The sequence below is a fragment of the Fukomys damarensis genome, unplaced genomic scaffold (assembly GCF_012274545.1).
Source record: "Fukomys damarensis isolate Sample0158 unplaced genomic scaffold, DMR_v1.0_HiC HiC_scaffold_28, whole genome shotgun sequence".
Classification (NCBI taxonomy): Eukaryota; Metazoa; Chordata; class Mammalia; order Rodentia; family Bathyergidae; genus Fukomys; species Fukomys damarensis.
In genome coordinates, this window is record NW_022900940.1 from 45546635 (window position 1) to 45554030 (window position 7396).

Below are 7396 nucleotides of genomic sequence, written 5' to 3' on the forward strand. Positions count from 1 at the left end.
AGAAACTAGGATTTAGACTTTAAATCTAAGAGTATTCTGTCCACAAGAAGGTTATTGACAAAAAGTGATGCAAAGATCATCTAGGAAAATGAACAATATTTAGTGAAAATTAGAACAAGAGTGAGAATTTTTAGTTATTGAAAGAGTGAGAATTTTTAGTTATTGAAAGAGTGAGAATTTTTAGTTATTGAAAGCTCTCAGTTGATGCACTAATGCTCAAGAGGTCATCCTCCTGTCATCTTACATGTTAGAGAAAAAACGTCCTCCCCAAGGCTTTTGGGAGGTGTTGGCTATTTTGTTAGTGTTGATTTCTCTCATAAGGCAAGACTTAGCTCCTGTCTTCATACTTTACCCATTAAGTGTAGCATCTCAGGGACAGCTGCTGCTTAACTAGATGAAGAACAGAGCTGGAGTGAATTGTCACAGTTGCAGGAGTATAAGAACCAAGCGATTCATCTTATTAATAAAGTTAACTAGTCAGAAACCATTTCAAGGAGAAAGTCATCTGAGCATTGACAGGGAGTGAGGGGAGGGAATTCTAAAGGAAGGGAGGGATAGCAGGAATGTCTGAGTGTAGGAATGAAGTAGAATATGTGGATCAGCATGTGGATAGACTAGAGTTGGCTGGAGCAGAGGTGCAAATCGAAGAGAAGAGGAATATAAGGTTGGATAAGTAGAGTGGTAACAGTAAGGAATGGTGATATTTTGAAGACTGAACATTTGAAGAACTATTGAATGTTGTAAGAGGATTGACAAAATTAAACTAGGTGGGCTTAAGGGGAGAGAGAATTTTGGCTTGCATTGCCTAAAGGTTTTTTGAATGCCTCCTTTAAGATACCAGGTGTTATGCCTTTCCCTCATATCTCATGTGGCTTGCACATACTTGGAATGATGGAAACTCAAGAATGGATTTGATTTCTTCACATTCTCATGACAGTGTTTTTTTTTTTTTTTAATAATATGCTGGTTATTCCTGAGTAATGCATTTAATCTTGCCTTTTTGATTTCTCTACCTGCATAATGTGGATATGATGTTAGTGTAGTTTTCTATGTTCTATTGGATTTTATTAACAAAGAAACTTAATTTTAATGACACACAAATATGACAGTATGTTAGTTGTCTGCTAATTCTTAGCTTTTACTTGGTAATTTTACAGAGGAATTTACCCACCTGCTAAGTATTTTATGAACAAATATATTAATGGTTCCTAATTAGGCTATCAGAACACCACCTGGAAAAACATATCTGCACCAACTTTTGACTTTCAGTGCTCTTTATTTTTTTGTACTGGGGATCGAACTCCAGACCTTGAGCTTGTGAGGCAGGTGATGGAACCACTGAGCTAAATCCCTGGCCAAGTTTTGACTTTCATTTGGAAAACAAGAAGTCTGCAGTGATATGGTTTTAATAGAAAATATTGTAACTCAATCACCTAAAATCATAGAAACTATTTTGGAAGATTAACTTCCTCTATACTGGATATAGAGTACTTGGTTCATTATACCCTCCCACCTCTCTTCTCCAGCACTTTACATCACTCTGTTGTCTTTTGGCTATATAAAGCCCTGTTCTGGCATTGAAGACTTTTTCTGTGTGTTGATTTTCACCATCTTGAATGTATGTGTAGTTTAGGTGTAGTTTATTTATTTAGTATATATAGGTGTATGCTTAGGTGTAGTTTATTTAGTAGTCACCTTACTTGGTGCTTTCTGCTGCTTCAATCTGGGGTTGGCTGTCTCTAATAATGAATAGTACAGGCTAGTGTTTTCTCAGATAATTCTTCTGATGCTTCTACTGGAATTCCAAATATATGTATATAGATAATTTGATACTGTTCCATAGTACTTAGATTTTCTGTACAATTTTATTTCTTTATATTTCATTTTGGGTCATATATAATGACTTATCTTTGAATTCACTGACTCTAATAATTGTTCTGTTGAAGTTTTATTTGACATTCACCTAATGACTAAGGATGTTGAGCATCTTCTTATGTGCATACTTGACATCTACATATCTTGGATGAAGAATCTGTTTGGTTCTTTTACCTATACTTAAAAATTGCATTATGAAATGGTGGTACCTGCCTATAGGCATAGCTGCTCAGGAAACTGAGGCAGAGGGATCCTTTGAGCCTAGGAATTTGAGGTCAGATGACCTAAAGTAAATATTTTTGAAAAAAATTGAAGAACTTCTTCTTAAGACTAAATTGATCTGAAATGCCCCTGCCAACAGCTATACTTTCTAGGAGTTTAACTAACTTGTGGTCTGTAGCATATGTTCAACAACTGCTCATATAACAGAACCTAATATAATACTACAGGAATCCCTAATTTAGAACATTCTAAGTTTTGCAAGACCCACTGGACTGGACCTGACTTTACACCTTGCAACAATAGGGTACAGGGTAGGGAAAACAAAAAATCCAGTGATTCAAACTACATTTCAAGTAATACAAATTTCAATTTTTGAGTAACTTAGTTGTTATATTTAGATAAACTTTCAGTCTTCCTTGCCAAATTACCTTCGCAATCACAAAAGCTAATTTGAACTTTCTAGTAGCCAGCTTGTGGTTTCCATCTCCTGGTACCTTTATTAGATTTTACTAACACAGGTGGACATATGAGTATCTTTAATCCTATGTCTGAATCAACATGTTATGAGTAACTCGTTCCTAAAACTTAAAAGTTCTATAATTAGCTCTTTATAAAAAAGTGGAGTTTTAGATAGTGCTTTTGCAGTCTTCTTTGCCACATTCTTAGTGACAAACATGATGCTGTCTTGTGTAGGGGTACACCGTAGACAGCCAAAGCCATGGAGTTGTTAAATATTTATTTATTTATTTATTTGGTCCCGGGGATTGAACTTGGGTCCTTGTGTTTGCAAGGCAGGCCACCGAACCGCTGAGCTAAATCCCTGGCCAAATTGATTTATTTTAAAGAGTCACCACTGGTGCTTCATGGCAGGCAGGCATCACCTTGGGTGGGCTCAAGAGGCACTTGAGCACGTGGTTCTGTCTGCACTATTCTGCCTGGCAGGGTTTTTGTTGTTGCTGTTTGAGATAGGATTCTGTTATGTAGTTCTGATAAGGAAATAATGCACAGTAGAGTTGGCCTTTGAGTGTTGCCACATCCCCCAATGTTTTTGCCAAAAGATGTTCTGTTCACAAAATGTAATTGTTTGAGCTGCACGAAGTTCCTATGAGATGTTTCAGGAATGTTGTTAACTCTGCCCTCCTACTTCTGTGAGCATTCTAAGCCTTTACATGGGCCCACCTCCTATCCCAGAGATCTCTGTATAAGGCTGCTTGATTTCTGTTTGAGGCTCAGACTCTGGTGTATGAACTCCTCTGAGCCCAACAGAGTAATAAAGCCTTCTTCAATCTCTGAATGCCGCCTTCGTTTTTGTCTTTGGAGACCTTTGCATAGCTGTAACACTTGGCTGTAATGCTGAGCTGTCGCACTTTGTTGTAAAAGTTTAACTAGCTTTTAACTCTATAGTTCAGGCTGGCCTCAAACTCACAGAGATCCTCCTGCCTTAGCCTCCCCAGTGCTGGGATTATAGGTGTGTGCCACCATCCCTAGCTTGGCAGGGTTTTAATGGTGGAGGACCAACATAACTATTTTTCTTGCTGCTCTTGATTGTTGGTTTATCCACCGGAGGTGGAAGATGGTCTTAGAGGCAACTACTCACAAGGTCCAAGGACATCAATCAGATGAACAATGATGACCAAATGTAAGGTGACAGGGAGAAATATGGTGCCAGCAGTCCATACCCACTGTCAAGGGACAACTACTGCTTTCCAGCTTGTTATTGCTATTAGATACCATGAGCCTCTTCTGCTAACATCACCCACATTTTTGAAATGAGCTAAAAATCTGCATCTGAATGGAAAGGTTTTCTCTCTCTTTTTTTTTTTTTTTTTTTTTTTTTTTTTTTTGGTTTTTTGAGACAGGATTTCACTATATAGTTGAGAATTCGAACTCACAGTGATCCTCCTTCCTCAGCCTCCCAAGTGGTAGGATTACAGGCATGCACCATCACACCTGACTAAAAGTTTTCATTTTAAAAATGTTGGTAAACTAGTAGAATTTTTAAAAGAATTATGGACTGAATAGATCTGTGGAGCAAACAGGTTTTGAGGTCATCAGTTTGTGACCGTCTGGTGTATTCTCATACAGGGTATTAAGAGTTCCAGTGTGTAGAATTTGATGAAGACTGGGTCGTACATCAAGGGGTACATTCTTTTGTGCTGGAATTGTCCTTCCATGTACTCTTGGAAGGGATTGTTCCTAGTGACTTAGGGAAAACTTAATGTCACGTCTTCTATGGAAAAAAACAAACAAACCTGGTAGTAAGAGTGGAACAAGCGATACGGAGCCATCCAAGGAGAACGCTGGACCAAAGAACCTGTTTGGACATGCCAGAACTCTCTCAGAGTAGAAGCACCTGTATCGATCATACAGATTCCGTGGATTCTCCATCTTCCCATGTTACGTCCTTTTTCCTGAACAATAAATGGTAAGAGGGAGAAGTTGCCACAAATGCAGTTGATATGCTGGAGAAAATAGAATTCTGCTTACAGTTTAGCAGCAGAGTCATAAAGCAGATGAAGTTTGAATACACAGGTAGAACACTGATGAGTCAAGCAGGCAAAGGTACTTCTCTTTAGTTTGCTGCTTGTGTAGAAATGACTACTGATATTTACTACTGTGAAAATGAAGACGGAAGGTATTCGTGTAGTACTGATGTGATCTGTCCAGGGAAACTAGTAATCTACTATTATTGGATGTAGATCTTTTCATAGAAATGCTCAGTAATAATGCATACGTCAAAAACCATACTTTATTTCATGTATAGCAATACAATTTACATATTAAATAACACTATAATAGAATGATTTGATATAGTTTTAAACAGAAAAAAAGGAAAAATTTCAGGTTACAAAACCCCTCCCATCCCAAACAAATTAAAAAAAAAATCAGTTTTTCCAAAGGGGTCAATGTGACAAATGTACTCAGTGACTAACTATGTCTAACTCCTATTGCACAAATGGTCAATGGAATTTAAAAAAAAAAAACCAACTTTCACAATCACTATCTCAAAGAAATAACGCATGTTGGATTCTTTTTGGAATGCAAAGATGGTTCTTGCTACTTCAATACACAAAAAGTTGAATTCACATATCCACCACAGAAAAGAAAAAAAAAAAACTATGATAGAGTTGAAACTAGAAAAAAATTAGCTTTATATGAAAATATAAAATTCTATGATTATATACCATAGATACAAAGTTCCCAGAAGATGCTTACTCAAGCAACAAAATATTTGCAGTTTTAATGATTTTAGGTATTTCAAAATGAAGTGAAAGAAACATGAGTTAATCTGAAGGCTGAATTCTTTAGAAACAGTGGCTGCTTGCTAGTTTCACATGTCCTAACAAAAATGGAATCACTACCCCAAATGTTGGAGAGTTGCAACATTTTATAAAATTGCCTGTCTCCTGTTTTGGAGATGTTTATTTCTTAAAACTCAAGATATTTTTCTCGAAATTAATTATCTCTGTAGAAAATGCTTCCCTTTGCAAATATTTAACAAAAATACTAAAAACAGTTTAACAGCTAAGACAAATAGAGGCCAAACATTTTTTTACATTTCCTCCCTATTTTTTAGCATGCCTTCTTTCTCTAGAGATAAGTAAAGCCGATATTGTATGTTAAATGGCAACTAAGGGAAAGTGCAAAGGGTTAAGAGAAAGTATAGCTGGTATATATATATTTTTAAAAAAGCAGGCTTTTTACCTTCATATAAAAATTCACTGGCACCATTTGAACAGAAATTTTAAAATTGAAAATGCATTTTCCAGTATAACCACTAAATTCTTAAGACAACTACATTTTGAGTATTTGTTTAAAATTAGGTTTGGGTTTCTTTTTTCTCTGCTTAGAATTAGTATCTTTGGTAAACTGGTATCTATATTTTAATTTTAAATATAGTACATATGCATTTAAGTAATATCAAGGCAGTTGTGCTGTGTCATTATAAAATAATTAAGGTTACCGATTGATTTCAGGGTCACTCTGGTTAAAAGCTCCAACAGCCATACCTAGAACACCATAATCCTTCTTTGGCCTTAATGGAAATTTCTACTTGAAATGGACGACTCTAAAAGTTCCAATATCTAAAAACTAGGAAAATCAAGTAATCTTGAGAAGTGAACTGTTTAACTATAAAAGATGGTATCATGGTGAAGGGGTGCAAGACCTCTCATGGCAACAAGATGTCCCTGACGTCCAGCATGACCATCTGTCCTGATCACAGCAGTTCACGTCTGTGTGCTGTGTGCATTCTGCTTGCCTTGTGCTAAGTCCTACACCCAGCTGCTTTATCCTATAAAACAGCACACGTGAACTTGTGATAGCTACTTCCTTTCTCCTCAAGAGCAACTGGTAAAGATCTTATTACATATTTGAGCTATGTGCTTATGTCTCAAAGAAAATACCATCTTTGGAACTCTACCTCTGGAAAAATGCATTTTTTTTCCTGAATAATAATTATGAGGACTCAGTCTGTGCTGAAAGCAAGGAACTGCGAACATAACTCCTCAGAGAAGGGTGTTGACAGCTTTGGAAGGATGGCTAACTAGCACTTCCTTATAACTCAGTGGGTTAGGATCTGCAGATTTTGGATCAAGCCCACTGTAGACATACATTGCTTACAGAGAACTTATAAACCACCTTTATTATGTTTTATGCTATTTACTACCTGTCTTTCATCATTTCACACTCATGTAGTCATGGAACTGATAGTCACAGAACTGAGTCAGAGGGTATGCATTTCCACGAATTGAAGCCACTATAAATAGCACAGGAGGGAATACTTTAACCACAAGCTGCAACTCAAATTTAACTCTTGAATATAAAAGACACTGTGACATGTATAAACAGCATTAGTTCATTGCAACCAATTACACAGCATCTACATAGCTGACTTAAAAAACTTATCCCTTATCTTTTCCTTCCTGATGCCCCTCAGCCTTCCAGCACCTGCAGTGCTCGTGCGACCAAGCTTTCCTTGTGCTGGGTAGTGCACCAATTCTGATGGGAGCTGTTGGGCTGTAAAGGTGTCTGTATCAACTAGCATGTGTAGCTTGGCAAACCCGCTCAGTTGAATGAGTCTTTTCTTGACCAGCCTATGGTAGTTCTTGAAAAGCAGACTGTTCCATGTTCTTGAATGGATAAGAGTAACCCTGGTAAATTATGTAGTTCATGAAAACTCGGTTGACCTCATCATTGCATCGAAATCCTTGGACTTGGCCTGTGGTCTTTCTTCTTAGTAACTCAGGGCCCCTTAATCGCACGAACAAACTTCATGGAAGCCCATCAACACAAACAG

General features: G+C 37.1%; 1 protein-coding gene across 1 annotated transcript in view; it reads left to right on the plus strand.

Annotated features, from left to right (window-relative positions):
- Ptprg (protein tyrosine phosphatase receptor type G) overlaps window positions 1-7396 on the plus strand; it is a 532317-nt gene that overhangs the window by 420758 nt on the left and 104163 nt on the right.